The sequence below is a fragment of the Phyllostomus hastatus genome, unplaced genomic scaffold, assembly GCF_019186645.2.
Source record: "Phyllostomus hastatus isolate PE091 unplaced genomic scaffold, TTU_PhHast_1.1 phas_contig_1162, whole genome shotgun sequence".
Taxonomy (NCBI): Eukaryota; Metazoa; Chordata; class Mammalia; order Chiroptera; family Phyllostomidae; genus Phyllostomus; species Phyllostomus hastatus.
The window spans coordinates 11,076,506-11,101,257 of record NW_025333537.1 but is presented as its reverse complement, the minus strand read 5'-3'; the positions used below and the strand labels follow the sequence as shown (position 1 = coordinate 11,101,257).

The 24,752-nt window shown below is 67.7% G+C and overlaps 1 protein-coding gene across 11 annotated transcripts in view; it reads left to right on the top strand.

Moving 5' to 3' along the window:
• Positions 1-24,752, top strand: part of PITPNM2 (phosphatidylinositol transfer protein membrane associated 2) — a 105,783-nt gene that overhangs the window by 27,432 nt on the left and 53,599 nt on the right. For 5 of the 11 annotated variants that reach the window (XM_045842565.1, XM_045842539.1, XM_045842557.1 and 2 more), the window contains exon 1: positions 23,508-23,624. The exons of 2 other annotated variants lie outside the window; for them this stretch is intronic. The gene's annotated coding sequence lies outside the window, so the exon portion shown is untranslated. Of the gene's footprint in view, positions 1-23,483; positions 23,625-24,752 lie in introns of those variants that run through there. 4 more of the 11 variants (XM_045842549.1, XM_045842520.1, XM_045842535.1 and 1 more) reach the window with 4 other exon arrangements.

Sequence of the window (24,752 nt, the reverse complement as noted above, 5' to 3'; positions counted from 1 at the left end):
CGTCCTGCTTCTGCCCACGGCGGCCGCTTTTCTCGAAGTGGGGGGGACTGGTGCTCTGCCGTGGGTTCCAGACGCAGCCGGGCCCGGTTGCTGTCCTCCAGGCAGAGCGCCCGGTGCCTCCCTCCTCCCGGCTCCCCCGGCGCAGCCTGGCCCCCCGCACCCCCGGCCAGCAGGGCAGGACCGGCGCTGGGGGCTCCCCAGCCTCCGCGGTGGGCAGGGGCTCGGCTGTGACTGAGCGTGACGAGCCGTGGCCGGGGACACGGGAATAGCCGAGCACGTGTTTTCACAACTGTCTCCCTAGACGAGAAGCTGCAGGGGACGTGGCTGAGGTCCTTAGGGAGTCCCGGGCGACCCCGGGACTAGGGGTCGACCCTCGGTGCCCCTCTGCTCCCCCGCCTTCCGCCTGAGCGAAGAGCCAGAGCCCTGGGCCCTCCTGGGCCTCTCGTCCCTCCGGCCCCACATTCGAGGGTCAGACGCAGGCCTCGCCCTGTCCCCTGTGTCACGCCACGGCCTCTGGTGGGCAGGACAGAGATGGCGACGCTGCCCCTTTCTCCCCCGAACTCTGACACCACCTTCTTCCTGCGCGCTGACCAGCTGGGTTGAGCTCTGGGGCGCAGAGGTCGGATCCGTCCGGGGAAACCGACCAGACCAGGTGAGGGGGCGGGGGCGGGGAGCGCCCCGGGGTCTGTTCTGTCCAGCCCGGCTGTGGGCTGCGGGCTGTGAGCACACGGGCTCCTGTGCGGGGCCATCCCGGCCCGAGGTCACACGAGGACCCCGAGGCTCAGAGATGTCCCTTGTCTGCCTCCGGGTCACACAGCGGTCCGGCGCCGGGCTTGGGATCGGACCCACACGCAGAGAAGCACGCGGCCTGCTTTCCTCCCCGCTGGACGGGGCCAGCCCGGCCGCCTTCCTGGCGGTCTGCCTGCTGGGAGTCCCCTCTGGGCCCCGGCCACCCGGCCCCTGGCCGCCCGGTGTCCTCTCGTGGTGCCCCGGCTCCCGTCCCGTGGGCAGAGCAGGCGGCTTTTCTTCTCCAGCCGCTCGCCGCTCTCCTCTGCTGCGGAAAGGAACCCCCCGCCCCGTGCTCAGCAGGGGGTGTGCTGTGTTGCACTTTTTCATTTTGTTCTAATGTATCTCCGAGGTGGTGTCTCAGCTGCTGAGGCGGTGGGGGCGGGGGCGGGGGGCCGGCAGGGGAAGTGGGCGCTGACTCACAGCCTGCCTGAGGTCTCCTACTACCGCACCTGCGACCACCGGCCGTGAGCACTTCTCTGTCTGTGGCCTGAGCTCTGACACCAGCCACGCGGCTCTGAAAGGGCCTCCTGGAACGGAGCCTTGGCCCCCCGTTTCCTACGGAGCCCAGCGCCTCTCCTTCCTCACAGCTGCGTCCCCGAGCCCCGAGGGGACCAGGACAGAGGGGCGGGTGGGGCTTGCAGTGCGTCTTCTCCGGGGTCCTCAGCTCCACCCGCGTGTCCGTGGAGCATGTTCTGACTGCCTGGTATCTGCCCGGTGGGGTTCCAGGTGCCGGGGACGCAGCCTTGAGCATAACAGGCAGAAGCCTCTGCCCTGGCGCGGCCCCACTGTCTCCACACACCCGCCTCTGTGCATGCTGGTCCTCGCCTCCGCCGGCCCTGGGAGACAGCAGGCCCCGGTGGGAAGAGCAGGGTGGCCCCATCTGCGCCCTAAGCTGCTCCTGGGCGCCTGTGTGTGGCCTGGAGGGACCCTCGATGGCAATACTCATCGAGGTGGTGGGGAGAGGCAGCCCCCCGCCCCACACTGAGAACACCACCCCCGCAGGGAGGGAAGGGCTGGAGGAGCAGGTTTATTTTAGGGGTTTCTTGCTCCAAAGGAACTGAGCCCTTCCTTGCAGAGCTGGGGGTGGGGTGGGTGCAGGGCAGGGGGTGGTCAAGATTCTGCCTCTGTGGGGGTCCCGAGGGAGAGCTGGCGGGGAGGGTCCTGGCCCGGCTCCGGCTCCGAGGTGGTCACTTCCTTCCTGCCGCCCCAGCTCACGCAGGGAGGGGCGCTTCCTGCCATTGTTTCCAGGGAGGCCCCACGAGGCCGCAGGCTCCCGGGGAGGAAGAGAGGGCTGACGGCTGGGGCCGGACCACAGCAGCGGCTGACACACACTTTCCGTCCCCACTGCCGGCGGCCCCGTCACCTGCGGAAACTCACTAACCCCTGCGCCGTCCCTCTGGCGCCCTCCTGGCCCCTCCAGTTAGACTCGGGGTACGGGGCGGACCGGCCCTCTTTTTACATGCTCAGGCCCTCCCCCCACCCTCGTGATGAACCTGGGCCTTTCGGGGTCCCCTTCTTCTCCCCAAGAGCCTCCAGGCGCCCACTCCCGGGGCCGGGGCCGCACACCTCTGGCTGCGTTCCTGGTCCCCCCTGCTCGGGTCCCTCGCTGGGGTTTGCCCAAGGCTCTCGGATTGCCGTGGGGCGGGGTGGTGTGTTCGCTGGTCCAGGTGGTGGGGGTGGGGGGTAGAATGGAAGCCATGAGGGCACTGGGCTCAGGTGTGTTTTTAAAAGTCGATCCTTCCTGGCTGGCGTAGCTCAGTGGATTGAACGTGGACTGTGAACCAAAGCGTCGCAGGTTCTATTCCCAGTCAGGGCGCATGCCTGGGTTGCAGGCCATGACCCCCAGCAACTGCACATTGGTGTTTCTCTCTCTCTCTCTATCTCCTTCCCTTCCCTCTCTAAAAATAAAATAAATAAAATCTTAAAAAAATAAAATAAAAAAATAAAAGTCGATCCTAGGGGAACCTCGGAAGCATCGGGTGGACTTGGAGGGAGCCGAGGGGTCATGGAGTCCGGTCTTGCCACGTGGCCTACGGGGAAGCTGGGGCCCAGTCACGGGGGCTGCTCGTCCAGAGTCCCATGGCCAGCCGGTCAGCCGGGGCGCCCCCCGACTCGGGCTGCTGACGTCCAGTCTGATGTGTCTGTAGCTGAGGGAATGGATGGAGGGCTGGGGGTGGGGGACCCGCAGAGGCCTAAGGGCCCGGGGTCGGGGGGAGGAAGAGGGGCCGGTCCCAGACGCCGCAGCTGAGCTGAGCTGAGCTGAGCGTGGGGTCCCGGGGGACACCCCTGGCGGCCAGGAACCGACCGAGGCTTTGCAAGCTGAGGATTCCGGGCCCTGGGACCTCCGCCGGCCAGGGGTCTTCACTGCCGGGCCCGAGCTTCGGGCAGGCCAGAGCCGACAGGGCCGCGCACGGCACTGGAGATTTCGTTAAGCTTCTGCCAAGCGCCAGGCTGGAGACAGGCGTTGCGGCTCTTGGTGCCGCCGACGAGGAGAGCGAGCCCAGGGCCCACGTCGGAGGTGTGTGCAGGGAGCTGGCCATGCACGCTCCGGGCAGCTCGGACCAAGGACGGCGGCGAAGCCACTGTGGTCACCAGACGCCCCAGTGGCCACAGGCCAGGGGCCGCCGTCCACCAGGGTGGTCTGTTTAAACCCAGGACTTGCTGCCTCTTGTAACAAAGGGAGTGAGGAGCGTCGTGGGGGCCCGGACCTCACTGCCCCGGGCTGGGTCACCGAGAACGGGGCTCACTCAGCCCGAGAGGGCCCAGCCTTGCCCTGCACTTGACCCCAGCCGCTGGGAGGCGGCCTTGCGTTTCACCCCGAGACGTCCCGGGTGCTGCTTCGTGCAGAGGGCAAGGAGCTGGGAACTTCGTGTTGCAAAACGGCTCTCGCGACCAAGGCCACCTGTGGAACCGTGGGGCACAGAACCAGGCCTGTGACGGTCCCGGTTCCGCATGGAAAGATCCGGTGTCGCCTTCTGACTCCTCCTCGGTGCCAGGGCTGCCGGGGGAAGGTGGGGAGGTTGTGTTCTCTTCGGAGAAGTTGAATCTCTGCAGGGCGAACAGGGGTGGGGGTGTGTGTGCAGAAATCCAGTGTGGTTTTCCTTTCGGCCTTTTAACGCAACGTGTCCCCATCACAGTAGAGGTCCTGGTGGGGAATGACAACCTGGACATCGCTGCCATCGAGTGACTTGTGGGCTGCCTCGCTGCCCTTGGCTCTGGTTAGCGCTATGGGGGCCCCAGGTGGCCCGAGGTGGCCCCAGGACAGAGCTAACAAGAACCTGGGGCGCAGAGGTGGGAGACCATGGCCGGACCACTGGTGTGAGGCCGGAGCCTGTCCTTTTGCAGGCGTCTTCCTTGGAGGCTAGAGGAGGTGGGGACACCAAGAAACCCAGGGCCAGCTCCCCGCCTTAAGGAAATCGGGGCCAAGATGTGGGCACGGCCATGGGCCCCTCCTCCCCACCTGGCCCCCAGCCCCGGGCTGGCCCGCCCCCCATGCCTGGCTGGGGACTTCCCGCCTTCCTGTGGCGATGCTCAGGCTTCCACCCGGTTTCCAGGTGCAGTGGGTGCCGTGCCCACCCATCGGCGGTGGATTTCAGACGGACACCTCCCCTCCTGGCGTCCGTCCCCTGGCTGGTCCTCACGGCCTGGCTCTGGAGGGCAGGGTCCCTGTGGGAGGAGGGGCCTGGAGTTGGGCGATTATTTGACGATGTGTCAGGCACCTTCCGCTGCCTGGGCTGTGTTTGGTGGGGCTCGGACGGGGGCCCCGCCTGCTCTCTCTCCGTGGGTCCCTCTTGCCTCCGGCAAACGGCGGCCCTTCCCGTCCCCATTCAGTCTATAAACACCCTTGGGAACCCCGTCACGCTCGCCCGGGTCCTTCACGGTGAATCGACTTATTCAGCGGCACCGAGAAGTGGGCCACGCCGGCGAGGACGCGAGGAGACGGCCTCTGAGCAGGAGGGACATGCCTGCCGCCTGGGGGACGGCCCGGGACGCACGCCGCTCTCCCGCCGCAAGGGGGCAGCTGAGGCCACGGGCGCGCTCTCACGCGCCAGGGAAGCCCCTGGCGAAGGCGGCCTAGATCCGGGCGGCTGCGCCCGGAGGAGAGATGGCAAACGAGAACATGTGTGCAGAGCGCCTGGCACGTAGTAGGCGCTCATCAGACGAACGTCCCTTTCCCGACATCCGAGCCGGCCTGGCCGGCCGTGGCGCCCTGGGCTGGCAGCCGCCTGGGGCCGGGGGCCGTGCCCGCCACGGGCAGAGCTCTGCTCCGAGTCTGTGCGGGACTCGGGCCGCGAGGGGCGGGGCGGGGCGGTTCTGGGACGTCAGGAAGGGCCTCTGGGGCCGGGGACCTTGGCGCTTTGGAAGCAGAGCCCTGGTGCAGAGGAGGGTGTGTGAGGCTGTACCTGCCCAGGTGCGGCGGCCAGGACCCCGGCGGCCTGGCTGCGCTGGCGTCCGGGTCCTGCACGTGGTGGAAGAGCCTGGTAGCCCAGGCCGCTCGGCCCCGCCCTCCGGCGGAGGGTTCTCCCGGGCTCCGACCGTTCCCGTGAGCACCTGGGCTCGCACACCTGCGGGTCTCCACGGCCCCGCTTTGGTTTGGTTTTTAGCAACTCGAGTGAAATACGATAACTCACACAGCGTGCGGTTCACCCGCCTGAAGTGTGCAGTTCGGGGGCATTTCAGGAATTCACAGGCGCGTGCGACCGTCTCGAGGCTTTCGAACCTTGGCCTCGCCCCGAAAAGAAGCCCCGCCCCCTGCGCTCTCACGCCCCGCCCCCCGCCCCCCAGCAGCCACTCACCCGCTGTCTGTCCGAGTGGATGCGCCCGCCCCCGACACTTCATGCAAACGGAGCCACACCGCCCGCGGCCTCTGTGTCTGGCGTCACGTTCTCGGGGTCCGTCCACGTGGCAGCCGGTGTCTGAACTCCGCTCCTCCTTGTGGCCCCGTCGCAGTCCTCTGGATGGACTGACCGTGTCCGTGTATCCTTTACCCATCGGCAGACACGCATGTTTGCCGGCCGCGAGTGATGCTGCTGCGGACACGCGTGCACCGTCTTGGTGTGGGCCTGCGTTCCGTCCGGCTCACGTGTGCGCCAAGGAGGGCACTGCAGGCCCACACGGCGACCCTACGTGGGACCCTGACGGGCCGCCAGGCTTTTCCTTGGCGGCCGCACCTTCTGCACACACATCGTTTTATAACGGTCGCCTTGGAGAGCTGGGTGGTACGGCGGTTCCAGCGGACTCCAGACCCGACGGCCCGGCCGGGTCCGATCCTGGCTGGCAGGTCCCCCTCGCCTCTCCGAGCCTCAGGCTGCGCATCTGTGAAATGGACACCTCGACACCTGCCTTGCCCAGCAGCCAGGGCTGGGTGGAACCTGTAGGGGGCGCTGTGAGGGCAGCATCTGTCCTTTGTGGTCGTCCCATAAATGGGGTTCTTCCCCCTCCTGTGGGGAGATGCTTCTAGGGGCACGGGCCAGAGCTCCCGGGAAGAGGACAGGGGAGTCTGACTTAAGGCAGGACCAGGGGCTAGAGATCCAGACAGGGTGGGGTGTCAGGGACCAGCAGAGGCCCCCTCGTCGGAGTAGGGGGACAGCCTGACATCGGAAAGCTCCTCCTGTCAGGAGCAGGTAGGGGTTAGAGAACAGCCAGCCAGACCACAGCCACAGCCCAAGGAGGGCCGGTGCGTCTCCTGAGTCCCCTGTGCTCCGGAGCTCGGCCCTGAGGTCTGCAGCCGGGCCCAGCCCTGCCCTGGCCCGACCTGCATCTCTCTACCCTGGACCTTACTTGTCTGCCACCTTCCTGCCGTTCCCCAGACACACCAGGCACATTGGCCCGTGCTGTCCCCTGGGCTCACCACCCCGTCTCTCCTGGCGCACTCCTGCACACCCTTCAAAGCCCAACGGAAATGCCCCCTTTTCTTTTCTTTTTTTTTTAAGATTTTATTTTATTTCCTTTTTAGAGAGGGAAGGGAGGGAGGGAGGGAGAGAAAGAGAGAGAGAGAGAGAGAGGGAGGGAGAAACATCAATGTGGGGTTGCTGGGGGCCGTGGCCTGCAACCCAGGCGTGTGCCCTGACTGGGAATCGAACCTGCGACACTTTGGTTTGCAGCCCGCGCTCAATCCACTGAGCTACGCCAGCCAGGGCTGAAATGCCCCTTTTTCTACGAAGTCTGCCCCATCAGGCAGTCATCGGCGGGCTCCCTTCCGCCCCAGCGGCACTCTGAGCCTCCTCCCTCTGCTGGCGCCCCAGGCACGTGCCTGTGCCCCACCCCGGAGGGGAGGTCTCCCCCAGGACATTGCAGCGGACAGCAGGGCTGGCCCCCAGGTCCCCTGAGCCCCCGCTTCTTTATCGCTGACCAGCCAGGCTGCCTCCCAGCGGCCCTCCCTCCCGGGAGGTGGGAAGCGGGCAGGTGAGCCAGGGGCAGAGGGCGCACTCCCTGCGAGAGCCCCTCACCTGCATCCAGGTGCCAGGCCGGAGCGGGCGGGGCGTCTGTCTCCCCGCCGCCCGCCTACTGTGGCGCCGCGACCTGCTTTCCGTGAGCGTGGGCCCGGGAGCCGGCCGGGCGCCGGTGGTGCCCGCTCCCGTGGAGTCCGGGCTCCGTCCCTGAGCTGATTAGCCTTTTGATCTCCATCAGGCGGCCGTGTCACCTCTGGTGTCCCCGCAGCCCGGCAGCTGGCCTGCACATTGGGGACTTGTCCTCGGCGTCACCACAAAGGACCACGGCCCGTGGGGGAAGAGGGATTATGTTTGTTCCCATCTGCCTTCGGGCGCCTTCCCGGCCCCATCTAGCTGTGCCCGCCACCCAAGGGCCAGGCGGAGAGGCACAGGGGGCGAGGTCAGCGGGAGCTGGGGACCTGGGGACCTGTCCGTCATCTGCACGTGAATGTCTTCGAGGCTATTTCTGGCCTCGCCATTATCCCAGCGGCTTTGGGGGATAAATATAGACGCGGAGTGAAACGCCCCGGTGGCAGGCAGGCAGGCAGGCAGCGCTGGGGAGCGAGGACGGTGCACGGCTATAAATAAGTCCGCTAAACACCTCCCCAGCCGCGCCGCGCGCAGAAACGCAGGTTTCCTCGCCACGCACTGTGCCCGGGGGCCGCTGGTAGCGCGGGGAGAGGAGGGATCCGCAGGGAACGAGTGACCGAGGGTGCGGGTGTGTTGGGACCTCGCACAGAGAGGCAGGCGGCCCACAGCAGCGGTTGCCCCTCAGCGCTGGCGGCAGCTCATAAAGGGGACTCCAGCAGGAGTCACGGGGACAGCTACACGGAGGGACAGCGTGTCGTGTCGAGGCCGATGGCCCCAGTGCCGCGTCCTCTGCTTCCCCAGGCCGGGCTTCCGCTGCAGGGGGCGCCGCAGCCCAGGGCTAGGCCTGGGTGAACCCGGAGCCGGGCTGCGGCCTTCGCAGGCCTCGAGCCTGCCTCCTTCTCGGCTGATGAGCTTTGTTTATCTTCTGGTTCCCCGTCCTCCTGCTCAGCAAGGCGGCCGCAGAGTGACCCCTGTAGAGTCGCTGGGGAGGGAGCCCTGCGGCCCTCTGCCCCGCCCCGCCCTCTTGCCCCGCCCCGCCCCCTGCCCCGCCCCACCCTGCATCGCCGCGCCCCCCGCCCGGTCTCGCCCCGCCCCCGGCCCCGGCCCGCCCCCGGCCTCGCCCCGCCCCCGGCCCCGGCCCACCCTCTGCCTCGCCTCCTCCCACGCAGAAGGAGACGCCTGAGGCTGGTGGTGAGCAGGGCGGTCGGTGGAAAAGGACAGAAGTGGGCAAGCCGGCACGGCTCTCCCCGTGGGTCTGCAGCGACCGTCACGTCACGGGCAGTGTCCGCCTGTGGTCGCCGTCCTCCCGCGGCCTCCTTGGACGAAGCCGGGGCGTGCCGCGCAGGGAGAGCGGCGGTCGTTAGTGCTGCACAGTGAACGGCGCCCCGGCCGGCTCGCCGTCCACGGATGGGCGTGGGCCGCCGTGGCCTGGGCGCGCGAGGCCAGCCCGGTGGCGGTGGAGGGGTCTGTGCCCCGGCCCCACAGGCGTCAGGGCTGCCAGGTCGAAGGCGACCCCAGGGTTGCACTGGGTCCTGGAGCAGGGGACACGAGTGGGGATCGTCATTCAGCCCCCATGGGGGCTCCGAGCGGAAGGCTGCAGAGACGGGTCCCGCCTGGCCTCCACTCTCAGGATCTCACTGGTCACCAGAGGGGACAGAATCCGTAGACAGATGTGATGCCCGGGGCCCGTGCCCAGCCCTGGGGGATGCGGCGGGGCGGGGGGAGGGGGGCATCTGTCTGTGGGGCCAGGAGCCCACGGAGGAGGGGCTCGGGGAGCTGCTGCTGGAGCTGGACCCTGCAGCTCCAACGGGAGAGCCGGGGGCGGGGCTGCCTGCGGGGGGAGCAGCCTGCGAGAAGGCGCAGAGGCAGGAGGACCCTGTCCCCCGTCTGCCTGGGGTCTGGTGCTGGGAAGACGGGTGGGCCGGGGCGAGGAGCCGCCCGAGGTGCCCCGTGCGTCCGTTAAGGCGTGGGTGTCGTCCGAAAAGCCGAGGGGGAGCGCGGAGGGCCGCTGATCCGGGAACTCACGGCTCCGACGCTCGTCTTAGAAAAGGTTTCTCCGGCCTCCGTGTGGCTGGCAGGTGGGAGGCGGGGCCGGGGGGTGGGCAGGCCGGTGGCCACGCCCAAGTCTCGCCGTGTGGGGCCTCCCAAGGGGGCGCTGTTTCTCACTGAGCCTGTGGGATCAGGAGGAGAAACTGGGACCGTCAAGGTGGCCGAGCCTGGCCAGCCGGGTAGAGGTGGGGAGGCCTGTGCTCGGCTCCCCTGGTCACCAGAGGGTGACCTTGTCCAGCAGGCTCGGTCACTGCCAGTAGCCCAGGTCCGGAGCGAAGACAAGTGACTCCCAGGGGGCTTCGCCTGTGGCCTGGGGTTCCCTCTCAAGCCCCCCTGCCCTGCCCCCGACTCGCTGGGCTGCGAAAGGGGTGGGCCCAGCCTCTGAGCCGCTTCCCGGCCGCCCCCGGAGGCGCGGCGGCTGGGCGCGTCCTGAGAAAGAAGTGACCTGGAAAGCGTCCTGCGATGGAAAGATAAACACGCCTGCCTCAGTGAGCCTCGGGGCGCAGAGGCGGCTGCGGCCGTGTAAATATTTTCGTGTGCTCCCCACTCCGGGGGTGTCGCCGAGATACGCAGAACAAAGGACAGATTGTGTGTCCCTGGTCTGGCCCTCGGGGACAGGCGTGATATTTACGGAGGGCCGTGCGCGTCTGAAATCCCAAGACGGCGCTCTGGGGTTCGGGCGCCCGTGCAGACCGCCAAGGTCACACAGCCAGGAGGCCGGAGTGCCGGCCCTTCAGGTCCGAGTCCTTCGCTTCTCGACTGGGCGTAAAGGAAAACGGTTCCTTGACTCAGCAGTTCCGACACGGAACGTGGCGGCTCCCCCCACCAAGTGGTTTGTTCCCCAGGTCCCTGGGGACGCCGCCCAGGTGTCCGACGAGCCCGGAGCTGGTGCAGACCCCACGGGAGGGAGGGAGCATGGGGCTCAGTGCCACCAGACTGCCCCCCAACTTCAGACGCCGGTCACAGGTCCCCCAGTCACCCCCACTCGCTGGAGCACGCGCGGAAGTCAGGGACCCGTTCCCTCATGTTCCTGGGTTATTACGAGGGACGTGAGACGGACACTGAGAGATGCCCGGCCGGGGGAGGCCGTGCCCAGGGCGAGGTCGGGAAGGCCCGACAGCTGGAGCTCTCTCTGTCCCCGGGGACTCTGGGTGCACAGCCTCAGATGTGCCCTGCAGCCCGGAACCTCCCCCCCGCCCCCCCCCCGTGGTTTACAGTCTTCGTGGAGGTTTCACTGGTGATTCACTCTGTCCCCAGCCCCCTCCCTCCTGGAGGCGGGGGTGGGGCCGACAGTCCCAGCCTCCTCTAACTGTGCTCGGCCTTCCTGGGGTGATCAGCCGCAGTCCTGGAACTCTCCGGCCGGGGTGCTCGGCCACCGCCGTCTCATCGGCTTACGGAAAGACACTCTTATCTCTCAGGAAATTATAAGGGTTTTAGCAGCTCCGTGCCAGGAGCCGGGAGCTGGAGACCTAATATATATTTCTTATCATGTCCTAGCATTACTCAGAGACACTGACACTGTGGGGGCTGGGGGAGGGGCTGTGTCCAGAGGCCTCAGAGGGCCTCCGGGCCTGCACCCCGGTTGCCCTGGGCCCCTCTGCGGTCTGTCCTGGCATCCGCGGAAGTTGCTTCCTTCCCGCCCGGACAGATGGAGGTCTCGGACCATCTCTGTCTGCCGTGTCCTCTGCCCCGCTGAGGGGCGGGCCTCACGGGTGGACGAGGCCCGGCCCAGATCTCTCCCTCTCCAGCCTCCCACCACCGCCGGAGCCCACGGGCCGGGGCTGGGGCCCGAAGGCAGGTCAGAGCCGGGCGGCAGTCCCTGAGCCCCGGGGGGAGACGACAGCTTTGGGCCTGGCCAGCCGCGGGCTCTGCAGCCTCGGACCGGCACCGGCGCCCCTGCGAGCCTCATCAGTTACCCTCTGTGAAATGGGGGCTGTGGGGGAGGGGAAAAGTGCCTTCCCTGTCCCCTTAGTTCTCCTGACCGTTCTAATAGTCAGACTGACACGGCACAGGCGCACAGAACGTGCCCGAGTTCACTACGCCCGTACGCGCGCGGCCCCGGGACGCATCGGGCAGGTGAGGCGCACTTCCATCTTGAGCTGAGGAGAAGGGGCAAGGTGGGGACCGCAAAGGGGCCCCCTTAGAATCACAGCGTGTCGGCCTCCTAGGCTGCCCTGAGGATGGAACAAAACCAGCTGGCGCAGGAGGGCTCGGTGCGTGGCCTTCCTCGCCTGTTTCAGCTGCCCTTTGGAGGAGGTGGTGGGGAAACTGAGGCTGGGGGGGCCGTGACCGTGAGGGCTGCAGAGCCAGTGCCTGCTGGGGGAACTGTGCTTTTCCCTAAGAGCGGTGGCCCATCTGCCCCGCCCGGGGTGGGGGTGGAGGGTTGCTGCAGGTGGCTGGGGGTGTCAGAGGGGTCTCTGGTCAGAGGTCAGGTTCTAGCTGGACGACCTTGAACAAGCCACCCTGGCTCCCGTGTCCTGTCTGCCCACACAGGCCAGTGTCCGCGCGGTGTCTAGTGGCTGGCATCGGGCCAGCACCCGGAGGTTTGGGGAGATCATTAGGAACCTCCCCTCTCTTCGTCATGTCTTTCCTTCGGTCTGCAGTCCCTGACCGCCGGATTAGGGAGCCCTCCTACCTCTCTGGGACCGAGGGGGAGGTGTCTGCGCCCCAGGTTTGGGGAGTGCGTGGCCAACTGCCCCCCAGACCACCCGCCGTCCTGTCGGGCAGGGCCTGTGGAGGGTGGAGGCTGACCCGCCCACCCCGAGCTGGTTTTGAGAGCAGATGGGAGGCCGTGGTGTGTCTGTGCACAGGGCGGGGTGAGCCAGGGCCCCCGTGTGTCCGAGGCCCCCGTGTGTCCGAGGCCCCCGTGTGTCCAAAGCCGCCAGCGAGGGCGGATCAGAGCCCAGGTGGGGGTGCGCCTGAGGGATCAGAAGCCGAGGACAGGGGTGCGCAGCTCAGCCTTGGTCTTGTCTCGCCCTGACTATCTCATCCCCTCGAGCAGAGGGGCTGGGAATCCCGGGCGAGGCTGCCGTCGGCCGTGCGTTTGGAGGACAGGGTCTTTCGTCAAAAAGCACTGCTTGGCTGAGCTCCCCACAGGCCCCCCTGCACCCCGGCAGGCTCTCCGATCCTGAGGTCAAAGCTGGGGTCTCGGGGAAGACGCCGCCCCCTCCAGGTGGGGCTGCCTCGACCTCCCTGGAAGTGTAAGCACAGGTAGCCGCCGACAGGGGGCCTTTCCCCACTGAGCCACCCAACTGCAGGGCCCTCGGGTTCCCACACCAGCGAGAGGGCAGGAGCAGGGGAGCCGCTCCTGCAGTGACTGTCCCCAGAAGGGCAGCTTCTCCCCCTCATCGGCCCTACTGGGCGGGGCGGTAGTCAAGGACGCATGGGAGGAGGGGCCGTGCCTCCCCAGGGCTCCTCACAGCGAGGGGGAGCGGGGGGAGGGCCGCCCAGAGAGGAGGTCCGGGCAGAACCCGGGACTGTCAGGCTGGGGGAGACCAGGGTGTGACGGCCAGGCTCCCGCAGGCTCCCGGGAAAGGTGCCTGCACCGGTGCAGCCCGCCTGGGGACTGCAGTGCTTTGCGCCGGGCACTCCCACACTCGGACCCTGGGCAGATGCCCCCCAGGCCCCCGCCCACCCTGCCCGGGCCTCCGCAGGGGGCGGCTCACCAGCACCGAGGGCCACCCTCCACCCTGCGGGCAGAAGTTAGATTTATGGACTTGATACCTTCCCCCGCCCCTGGCTGTCCTGGTGGGACCGCAGTGGAGAAAATGGCAAAGCTCTGTTGGGTTTTACTGCCTGAAACATGGCGGCGCTCTCAGCACGGCCTCGGGCGGTGTCCGCGGTGTGGTTCCCAGCTCCTGCAGTCACGTGTCACTCTGGTGCTCCGAGAAGTCGCCCCGGCAGGCAGTGGCGGCCGGGTGGGCAGCCGTTGTGCTGTGGAGTCGGGCACCTGGGCCGGCGTCAGGACCCAGGGGGGCGACGCTCCCTGCAGTCTCCGCCAGGCCCCCTGTGGCTGCTCATCTGGCTGGTCAGTGTCAGGTCAGTGAGGGGCCGACCTTGCGCACCGTGGCTCCTCCCCAGACGCCTGCAGCCACTCGCCACTCCACACCCCCCAGTGCGTCCTCCTGCCCCCAGGCGCTGGGCTGGGGGGTGTCCGAGGGAACTTGGACGTCTGGTGGGGGGTTTCTGTGACACGTCGGAGCGGCCGCTGGCATTGACTGGGTGTTTGCCCTGCTCCGGGCCCTGTGCCGGACGCTTCTCAGTCTCACGGTATCTTACTTCATCTTTGCAACGCTCCCAGGAATCCAGCCTTTGTCTTATAGACGGGGAAGCGCTGAGGTGACTCGGCTGGGCCGGCTTTCCACCCCTTTTGGGGTGCCCAGCTGCCCTGCCGGTGGTCCCTGGGAGCTGGGGCTGGGGCCCAGCCAAGCCACTGTCAGATTCCTCTTTTTTTTTAAGATTTTATTTATTTATTTTTAGAGAGAGGGGAGGGAGGGGGGAAGAGAGAGAGAGAGGAACACTGATGTGTGAGAACGTCAGTCCGTTGCCTCTCATGTGCCCCAGCCAGGGACCCGGCCTGCACAACCCAGGTTTGTGCCCTGACTGGGGATTGAACTGGCGACCCTTTCAGCCCACTGAGCCACAGCAGCCAGGGCGCCGCTGTGAGACTCTCAAGGCAGGGCCACAGGCAGAAGCGTGCGTGGCGCGTTTGAGGAGCTAAGGAGAGCGGAGAGGTGGCCGGAGATGGCGGAGTCGGAGCTCCGTCCCGAAGGACTCGTCGTCATGGTGAAGACTTTGCACTTGATCCTCCCTGTGAAGGGGGGTCGCCCGAGGGTCTGAGGTACAGGAGGGAGGGACGTATACTTACTGGCATCTGCATTTGCCAATGCTCCCTTGGCTGCCCCGTGGAGGAATTCTGCGTGGCGGCAGCCTCAGGGGCTCACTCACGAAGAGGTTTGTCCTTCAGAAAGTTGTGGGGGGGAGCAAGCCGCCGTTGAGAAGGGGCTGCAAGCCGCCTGCCCTTGAGTGGCTCGCCCGGAATCCCCGCCAGCGCGCAGGGCCCCCACACCTGGCTCCTGCCGGGTCCGGCCCTCAGGTGCGCCCCCCCAAAAGGCATCGTTAGGCAGAGCCTGGACACGGGGCTGTCCCTTCCCCCCGGTGCCCTAGCCCGGCTCTGAGGGAGTTAACCGCACCCGTGGGCGCTGACCGAAGCAGCTGGGCTGAGCGGAACTGAGACCTTGGGCCTGACCTTGGAGGCCGTGGAGAGGAACCAGGCCCGTCCAGCTGCGCCCCGGGCCTCCCCCGAGGGACCTCCCTCTCCAGCGTTCTGAGGCTTGGGTTGTCCAGACGTTAGGGGTGGGGATCTGCCCTTCCCAAAGCGGGCCCACAGTCCCTCTCTCTGCCTTCCTCTTTCCTTCCCTCCTTTCTCCCCCTCTCTTCCTTCCTCCTTCCTCCTTCCTCCTTCTGCTGACACGCTCTAGGGAGCAGTGAGCGCCCAGTCAGGTCCTGGGGCCGCAAGACCAGGGCGTGGCTCCCCTCGCAGCTGTGTGGCCTGGAGCAAACCGCCAACCTCTCTGTGCTTCAGTTTCCTCCCATCTAGAGTGGGGACAAAAAGGATTAAATTGGCCAATTCCCCACAGCAGGCTGTGTGGGCCTGCAGACCCCCCCCCGCCACGCCCCCGCCTCCAGGACCCTGACCTTCAGGCCCGGACAGTGATTCACGCTGCGTGTCCTTCTGTGAGCTGCTGGGGACCAGTGGCCCTGGACCCTCTTTGAAGGGATGTGCCTGCGTGTTTGGGAGACTTGAAGGACATTTGTCACCACCTGTCAACTTTGACCACGTCCCAGTCCTGCAATAACCATGTACCTACGTCATCTCGTATAGTCCTCAAGAAAGCCAATGTCACCCCCATTTTGTAGAAGAGAAAACGGGGGTTCAGAGGGGTGGCGGAGCTTGGCAAGGCCCCTGGCTGAGAGCGACAGGGCCAGGGTCAGGGCCGGGGCCGGGGCGCCCTCCTGGGGGCCGCCTCTCTCCAGCCAGGAGCAGCGGGGAGGTGCCTGCTGGCCGAGGATCCCTGGGGCTGTGGGTTTCTCCTTCCTGCCCACGGCCACCCAGCCCAGCCCAGTGACCGTCCCTGCATCTGTCTGACTGCAGGACGGTCAGAGAGGACCTCTCTGCAGAAACCGAAATGACCCGAGGAAGCGAGTCCTTTAATATCAGGGACACGCCCCCGGGCAGCGGGCACCGCACGTGCCAAGGCCCCGAGGCACCGTCCGGTGGGTCATCGGAGACACGGGCGGCCCTGACCGGTGCCACCGCCGGCCACCTGGAGGAGCCCTCTCTGAAGGCGTTCCCGCGTGGTGGGGGGTCCCGGGGCTGCTGAGCTGGGCGTCAGGCATTGACGTTTGTCTGGGAACAGATGGAGGAGGTTCCAAGACGGTGTCGTCGGACCTTCCTGTACTTCACGTGGCCTTTTGGAGGGTGCAAAACTCCTCTTATTCCCCTCTGTACGCCTTCGTGCCGGCTCCCCATTCCTCCCGGCCCCGGCCTCCCGTGGGCAACCTCTTCTCTCCCTCCTGTCCCTGAACTCGCCCGTCTGGGGGCCTCCCCGCAGAGGACTCACGCGCTGCGTCCGTCCGTCCTTCTGCATCCGTCTTCTCCCACGGAGCGTGAGGCTTTCGGGGTCCGTCCGTGCCGCTGGGGGCGGACACCCTAGAAACACGGGGGGCGCCAGCACGCTGCCCGCCCTGTCCCAGCAGCTGCAGGGGAACAGAAGAGAAAGGGAGGCCCAGTCCCGGGCGAAGTGACTCAGCCGTCCCTGCGCTCAAAGGCCCGGGCTGCTCGGTGCCCCCCCGGTTCGCGTTTCTCCACGTGGGCGCGCCTTCGCACCAGGGCCCCCCACCCCATCCAGTCCTCTGTGACTCCTGTCGCCTGTGCACCCTGGGCTGTGTGCTTAGGACCTCCCATCTGAGCCTCTCTTTTCTCTTCTGTGAAATGGGTCCTACGCGTTCACTCTCGGGTTACCTATCTGTGGCCCCGGGAAGCTGGCTGCCCGGAGCCCGCCCTGGTGTGCCGGGCGGACTGGGGGCGGGCAGGCGGGGGAGGAGCGCGTCTGAGCCCATGACCTTTTATTTATTAATTACCAAGGGGACTCGGATGCACCAGGACTTCAGAGGAGCTGACAGGTCACGTGGTCTCTTGTAAAGCACAGGGCTGGTAATCCGTTTAAAAAAACATTTTCTCTTTCGTCTTTTTAATTTGATGGAGGAAATCATTAGCTGGGAAATTGGTGGAGCTGATTTATTCCCGTTTTGGGGGCTGGGGGTGGGGGAGAGAAAAATCTGGTCTAATTGCCGCTTGTTCCAGAAACACGGCTGCATGGGAGCCCCATCTGCACCCAGGTGGGCGGCCGTGATGTCAGCAGCGGCGGCGCAGCTGAGAACGCCCAGCGGACCCGCCGGGGCCCCGGTGCTTGCTCAGGTGGGGGCCCCGGCACACCCGCCCCCCGTTCCCAGGGACACGGGACAGGGGCTCCGTCTGGGAACACGGACTCCGTGCCTCTGGGGCCTCGTCCGGCTCCCAGGGGCGGCGACCGGGTTCACCCTAAAAATAGCCACACGTGCAAACAGCTTCAACGTGCAGATGTCCTTCGTATCCAGAGGCCGACTGATATTTAAAGGTGCAGCTGTCTTCCAGCCTCCTGGTCCGTCCGTTTTCCCGGAACGGGGAGGAGCTCCGGGTGGTCCGGGCTGTCCTGGGGTCGCCGTCTTCCGGCACCCCCGCTGAGGTCAGGCGGGGCTTCTGCCCCCTCCGTGGCCGCCTCTGCCCCGGGGGGCACCCCAGTCTGGCCAGGGCGAGGTGCCCCGAGGGCCCCCCACTCGACAGGGTGGCCCGGCTGCAGCGCCGACGACCCTGCAGGCTCCGGTGTGTGCGGAGGGTTCGCCCGGCTTTGATTTCCCAAGTTCCCCTGGCCTAGAAACATGAGTAAATGAGTTTTCGGAGAGCAGGAGGCTATAAATAGCCGGGCAGGATGTGGAGAGGTGAAAGGCCGGGGACCGCCAAGGTTGTGGGCCCCGCTCCGAGCCGAGGCTGCACCAGGGCCCGCCCCACCCCCCGCCCCGGGTGCCGGGCCCCCAGCTCTGCGGCAGAGTCCCGGCGTTCCCGGCCCTCGCCCACCTCGGCTGTCCTCACTGCCACACCCCACGGCGGGGTGGGGGGGGGGGCCACTGCGAGGCTCTGAGACACGGTGCTCCCTCTGCCCAGCTGGGGACTCTGTGTCCAGGTAGCAGGCCTTCCACACGTGTGCCATGTCTGGGCGGGGCACCCCAGCATCAGTTGGGGTGCTGAGTGTGTTTGCCTCTCTGGACGGGGGGCCCCCAGCATCAGTTGGGGTGCTGAGTGTGTTTGCCTCTCTGGACGGGGGGCCCGGGACTCCAGGATGTGGAGGGGTCTGGAGCCTTGGGACAGGCCCAGACCCTTGGGGTAGTAACCTCTGCGAAGTCTTCGTTCATGCCTGCGTGCATTCATTCATTCATTCGTATGTTCATTCATTCATTCGCGAGTTCATTCATTCACTCAGAGGCTGCGCTCCACGCCCCGAGGGCTCAGCAGGGAACGCAACCCGCCCCCCCGGGCTGAGTGAAATGAGCCAGACCCGGAGAGACGGAGGCCTTGCGGTTCCACTTAGATGCGGCGCCCAGGGGAGCCAAGCGCACAGAGACGGAGAGGAGCAGTGGGGGCTGGGGCCGAGTTTCCGTTTGGGGAGATGAAAGTTCTGGAAATGGGGGCCGGGGGGGGCGGTGGCGATGGCGGAGCAGCCGCGCGAGCGTACTCACCGCCGCCGCACTGCCCTTCACCGTGGTCGGGACGGGCACGTTTGATGTTGTGTGTGTGCCGCCGCACAATTTAAAAATGAAAAGGAAAGTGGAAAGAAAAGCCCCGAGCGCATTAGGTGAGGGTCAGCGCCCTGAAGGCGAGGAGGAAGATGAGGAAGGCCAGGAGGGGGCCAGGGTGGGGGTTCGGCCTGAAGTGGTGGGGGGGGAGGCCTCAGAGAGCGGGGCCCACAGCAGAGGCTGCAGGAGGGGGGCGCCCCTGGGCAGAGGGGACACGGGGTTGTCCGCCCAAGGCAGGACATTCTGCAGGTGTGGCAGGGGCCCTTGGGCTGTCCGTTGGGGACAGGCATGGCGGGGGGGCATGAGGCCGGACAGCAGCTTCCTGCCGAGGGGGGCACGGCCCCCCCTGAGGTCACAGCAGGCCAGGGCTCGGGCTCCTGGGGACGTGTGTAGGTTTCCCCGGAGCCCTCGGCTGCCACTTCCTGGTCCTCTGGGGCGGGCTGGGGTGGTGGGGTGACGGCACGGGACGGCTCGGCCAGGGTTCAGCTCCTGCTCTGAAGCCACACAGCTCCCTGGAAGCAGGCCCTGTCCCCTGGGCCCTGGCTGGGGGTGGGGGGCCGAGGCCCCCCGACCTGGGCCTGTCTCAGAGTTGCCTCTCGGGGGGTGGGTGCAGGCCAAGCTGGGCACCGGGGCGCAGGCTTCAGCCCCGCCTCTGTGCCTGCCCTGTCGCCCCCATGTGCCCTCCTGACCGCGCCTGCGTCTGTGCACCCGCAGAGGGTAGGTTAGGCTCCAGCGTGGACTCTCTGGGCCGGAGGAGCGCCACCCGCTGCGTGCGTGTGGGAAGGTCACCCTGAGCACCGCCCCACGTCCCAGCCTGGGCCCGAGCACCCTCTGCACACCACCTCCCCCGGGGCCCTGCTGTCACTCGAGGAAGGGGGCCGGTCTGTTCCACCCCCAGGGCTCCCACCCAGACATTCCAGGGATGGCCTCCGGAGTTGCTGGGGGAGACGGCGGGAGACGGGGTTCTAGAACAGGTGTCTGGGGCCGGTCGGGGCGGGAGGACAGTCTGTGGTCCAGGGACCCCCGTCGCTATGGAGTCCCCCAAGCCCACGCCCCAGCCGGAGTCTGCTTTGTTCCCTGAGAGCCCGACCGCCCATCCTCTGTCCTTCTAGAGGGGGGCCTGGGGGCCGGGCCGCCTGTAGAAGCCCACCCGACCGCCCGGGCACCACGGGTAAGTGGGGTGCGGAGGAGGTGAAGGGGCAGGACGCAGGGGCTGGGAGCGTGGTCCGGGGCCTGCGCCCTGCGTTTCCATGTCATCGAGTCCTCAGAGCCCCTCTGTTCGCGAGGGTCACCACTAACCCCCCACAGCCACGTCGTTCTAAGTGGAAGTGAAGTAAAATTCACAACTGCGTTTCCCAGGCGCACCGGTCCTCTTTCAGGGGCTCAGGAGCCACGTGGGGTGAGCGGCGGCCGCACCGGCCAGCGCAGGCCCGGAGCAGGTCCGTGACTGCGGAAAGCTCTGTGGGACGGCGTCGGGCCCGTCCCCAAAGCAGCCCCACAAGGCCGAGGCTGTTGCCCCATTTTACAGATGGAGGAGCTGAGGCCCAGAGGGTGGAAATGACTCGCTGGTCGTGCAGCCAGTGAGGGTCAGAGGGCACCACGGGTCGGGGGGTCTCAGAGGGTGGGCGTGGTGTGGGCGTGTGGACGTGTCCAGCTGCCCGGCTGCTTCTCCAGGCAGAGGGGACTGAGAGCCCCCTGCGAGGCCGCCACACGCTCTGGGACCTCTGGCTGCTCCGGGAGCCCTCCTGCGCCCCGTGGCCTGGTGGTCGTCAGAGGGGAGGCCGCGGGCGTGGCTGCTCACGGGGACGGGGTCTCTGCTGGGGCGACAGGAACGTTCTGGAACCAGAGGGAGGTGGCGGTGGCACAGCCTCGTGGATGCGCCGGGTGCCGGGCCGTGCTCACCATCAGGCGGTGGAAGCGGGGACTGAGTGTGTTCCCGCACTCGGCGGGAGAGGGGGCGGGGCTGCTGGCCGGGCGGGGCACGTAGGCATGCTCGCGATGGAGTGAGTTCAAGTTCACTGTCAGCGGAACGTTTTCCTAGCATCGCGTCGCAGGGACAGTGAGGGTAGGGCCACGGCGTCGGCGTTTCCGAGGCTGGGCTTCTGCCGGGGCCCTCGCTGCTGCCGTGCCGGCTCCCCACCCCCCAGGCCTGTGTCCTGCTGCGTCCATCCCCCGAGGGATGGGCCCCATCCCTGTCCCTTCCTGTCCCCAGCCATTACCGTGTCCCTGTGCCCCGGAGTGCTGGCTGGGAGGCAGTGGGTTTACCCCAGATGAGCGATGGGGGTGCAGAGATGCACCCCCCGACTTGCCTCTGCCACCTGGCCCCCAGGAGGAGAAACTGAGGCCCCAGACCAGGCCCGCCGGCTCTCTCCCCAGCCCCGTTTCTGCTGTCTGGGGTGTGAGCTGGGCCCGGTGGCCACGGCCAGTCCTGCAGCCGCGGTTGTGGCCAGCGGCAGCGGCAGGTGGATGGGACGGTGGGGGCCCCGGCCGGGCAGCACCTGGGAGCGCCGTCCACCTGGGGAGCCCCTCGTGGCCGGGAGAGCTCACACCGTGCTCCTCCCCTCCCTGCACAGGTGGCTCTGGGCATCGGAGCCCTCGTGTAGGTGGGCACCCCCTTATTCCTGTGGGTGGCCAGTGTGGCTGGACCCCGTGGGGAATTTTGACTCGGGGTCCGGCCACGCTGATTTTCAGAAGCGGGGAGACAGGTGGAGGTCCGCAGTGTCGGGCACACCTGGGACCTGGCCTTCCCAGGCCGTGGTCGTGGGGGGCCCTCGGGAGCAGGATGGAGTCAGGAGCCGGGCGCCGAACCCTGGGTGGTGTCCCTGCCCCCGGGGCAGCGAGCTGCTCTGGGCCCCAGAGGGTCCGCCGGTCCCTCCCAACCTGGCCGTGTGGCCCAGAGGCCTGGTTTCGGGGGAGGCTGCACAGGGAGGTGGGTGGGGATGGCTCCTCTGCGGCCCCCCTCCTCCAGCACACGGATCCGCGGTGCTTTGGGCTGCGCCAGCGGCTCCCCCTCTCCATGGCAACTCCGCTCAGTGGTCCCGGCAGCGGCGGCGGAGAGAGAATCGACTCTCCCTCTCCCCTCCTCCCTCTCCCCTCCCCGCCCTCCGGGCCTCCCTCCCTCCCTCCCTCCTGCATCCCTGCCCGGCTCACAGCTCCTCCATCCCGAAGGTCCCTCGGTCTGTCTGTCCTGTCTGTCGGGAGGGCCTCCGTGCCAGGGGCGGCGCCCCGAGCCCGTGGGCATGGACGTGGAGGACCTGCGGGCCCCCGGGGGGCGGCCCGGTGGCGGCTCGGACACTTTGTGCCCACTCGGCCCCCCTGGACGCTTTCTTCCTGAAAGGTAATTTTCTGCTCGGACTGTCACAGCCGGAGGACGGCTGATCAGGCGGGAGGGCTCCGTCCTGGCCGTGGGGGCTGCTGGCCTCCTCTGAGGAGCGGGGCTGGAGGGAGAGGCGGGGCGGGGGGGGGGGGGAGGCCAGGTTTGGGGGCCGGGGGTCTCCCCACCGGGGCAGCCGTGCCTGGGGGGGTCGCGGTCAGAGCCTGTCCATTTCCCGAGTAACTGCTGCTGGGCAGGACGGTGCGCCTCCCTGGGGCGGGGGCGCGTCTGGAGGCTGTCACATGTGCCCCAGACGGGCCGGGCTCGGGGGCGCGGGGGGCACAGGGCCCCCCGTCTCTCCCCCCGTCACCTGACAGCGGGGCTCAGTGGGGGGCTGTTTTGTCCCGTAACCGAGAAACTCCGAGAAGACCGGTGGTGCAGGGAGATCTCGGGCCAGCTGGCTCTGGGCGGAGCAGCCCTGCCCGCGGGGTCCACCCCGCAGCACGGCCATCTGTTGGGGACAGTCCCTCAGCAGAGTTGGGTCGGGATGGGGCTGAGGGACAGCCGCCCAGCGGGTCGGCGTTTTCCACGGCCTCTGCCCGGTCTCCAAACGGCCGCCGGGGCGGCTTTTCTGGAGGGGCTGGATGGGGTTCCTGGGGGGCACCTGGCCCAGGGCCCGGGGCCAGCCCCCTGGCTGGCGCCCCTCCTGTCTCCTCTGTTTCTGGGCTGTGAGGAAGGACAGAAGTGCCCCTCGTTGTCCACAGGACACCCCCGGTGCAAGGGGGGGGAAGGGGGGCCCGAGGGGACGGATTTAGCCCCCGGTTCTTAGAAGCCGCGAATTTGCACAGGGCCGGGGAGGAAGCCCGGTGCGGGCTGGAAATAGAACGAACACCCAGTGGCCCGTCTGACTCACCGGGAAGTTCAGCGTCCGCGGCAGGTATCAGGGAGACAGCCCCCAGCTCTGAACCTCTGAACGGGGGACCCCACTGGGGGGGGGCGGGGCAAACGGGGCCAGGGCGGCTGGACGTTCGGGTACGCCTCCCAGAGTCAGGCTCAGGGGCGGCCGATTGGGTTCTCTGTCTCGTCGCGAGTTGCCGCTGACAGATGGCTTTAATAACAGAACCGGCTTGCAGGGGGGCCCCGGGCAGGGCTGGCCCTCCGGTGCTGGGGTCGGGCCTTGCAAACCCTGTTTGCGCGGATCCCAGAGCCCCCAGCCCCGGCCCCTGGGTGCTCGGGGCTCCCCTCCGAGGATCCCATCAGTTCCCGTGGGGCAGGGCGAGGAGGAGGCTGGCGTGTCTGCAGGCGGCTGTGCCGTGTCTTGTTTTTCCTCCGCCCGGAGCCTGGAGTCTGTCACCGAGACCCTCCTGGCATCTGGGCGCTGTGCAGGCTTCCTAACGACATTAGGCGCGTCTGGAGTCCGGCCGGCTTGCCGTAAATTCTGATGGGTTTCCGCGCGGGGTGACAGGTGGGGGCGGGGTGGGGAGGTGTGCTGGTTGTGTTTGGTTTGCTTTTGGTTTGCCGGCGAGCGGAAAATCTGATGTGACATGTGGAAAGGTCAGTCCCGAGCGTGGCGGGTGTTCCGCGTTCGTCTGCGCGCTGGGCCTCCGCGGGAGGCGGGCCCGGCGCCGCGGCAGCTGCCGGGGGCTCCTCCGCCGGGGGTCTTTCACGTGCAGCCGGGGGAGGGGGGCGGCTTCGGGGACACCCGTGCGGGCTCGGCCAGCCAAGCCGAAGTGGGGAGGAAGGCAGAGCGGGGCTGGCCTTGGAGGAGGAGGAGGGAGGCACGGCCCGCCACCCTTCCTGCTCGCTCGCATCCCAAGTGACTCCCCAGAGCGCCCCGTGCGGCCCCTCCCTCCCGCGTCCTCCGGCTCGGGGAGCCGCCGGCACTTTCTGAGTGTGACTTCGAGGAGAGGCGTAGAAGCCTCGCCACCAGCTGCAGAGGGTGCGAGAGCCGGTCGGAGGTGGGGGCCCGGCTGCTGCTGATAGCTCTGGCGGCCGGCGACGGCGCGGGGAGCTCATTCCAGGAAAAGCGGAGTAATCGCCGGCTGGCGGGCGTGCAGGCGGTGAGTGGTTCCGTCTGCTTGAATTCGGAGGGAGCTCTGGGATCCGGTGAAGGGCGGCTGGGCAGCCCGGCGGCTCAGACAGACCTCACGACGTCCAGGAAGCTCCGGGGGGAAGTGACTTTCCTCCCCGCCCCTCCCCCCCGCGAGCCGGCCCGCAGTGTGCGGGCACCCACCCCCCAGGCTGTTTGTTGCCGAGTGGGACGGGCAGGGATTCTAGGGCTGGGGTTCCTCCCCTGTGGGGAGGGCCCAGCCTGTGGCCCAGCCCAGCCCCAGGCCCGGCTCGGAGACCCTCGGCCGGCCCGGCGGTGCTGCTGCTGCTTCACGTCCGCGACGTGAGCGGCTCAGGAAACCGCGGGAGGGAAGTAGCTTGGGAGCATCTAACTCACCTCCGTCTGCTTTGTTGTGAGGCCCCCGAGCACGCACACGCATGCACGCATGCCCACACGCGTGCACACTCACACACTCACACACACACACGTGTTTCCCCTCCCGCCCTCGGGGCCGCCCGTACCGGCCGGCTCGCGGCTGAGAGCAGCGCTCAGTGCCGAGACGGCGGTGGCAGGCCGGCCCTTTCCGGGGCCCGGTTCTCGGCGCAGCGTCTCACCTGCGCGGGGCAGGCCCGTCCCGGCCGCTTCTGGAAGGAGCCGCCTGGCCCCCTCCGGGGTCCTCATCCCCAAGCCCCTCCCCCAGCCCAGGCCCTGCCGTGTGTATTGTTGGGTATGTGACGGAGGTCGGGTCCCCGGTGGAGTCTGCAGGGGAAGCCCCCGGGGGCAGCGTTCCGTCCTGCGCCTCCCAGGGCGGTCTCGGGTGGACAGGCAGGGGCGCTGTGGGCGTGGGACTTGAAATGTGCTGCCCCCAAGGCTGTGTGTGTGCGTGTGTGTGTGTGTGTGTGCGCACACACACACGCGAGCCCGCCCCACATTGTTCACATTTGGTCTCTCCAGCTTTGCTTTCCGTTTCTCCCCGTTTTCGGGTTTATTTCCCAGAGCAAAGGTCTGGGCACTCTGACGCGGGACCCCGACGCCCACCCGGTAGTGGCCCCTTCACAAAGGCCGTGCGCACCGACCGTGAGCGCCCACCCTGGCGGTGCTCGCCCCGTCCCACTGGGCGGGCGAGCCGGGTGTCCTG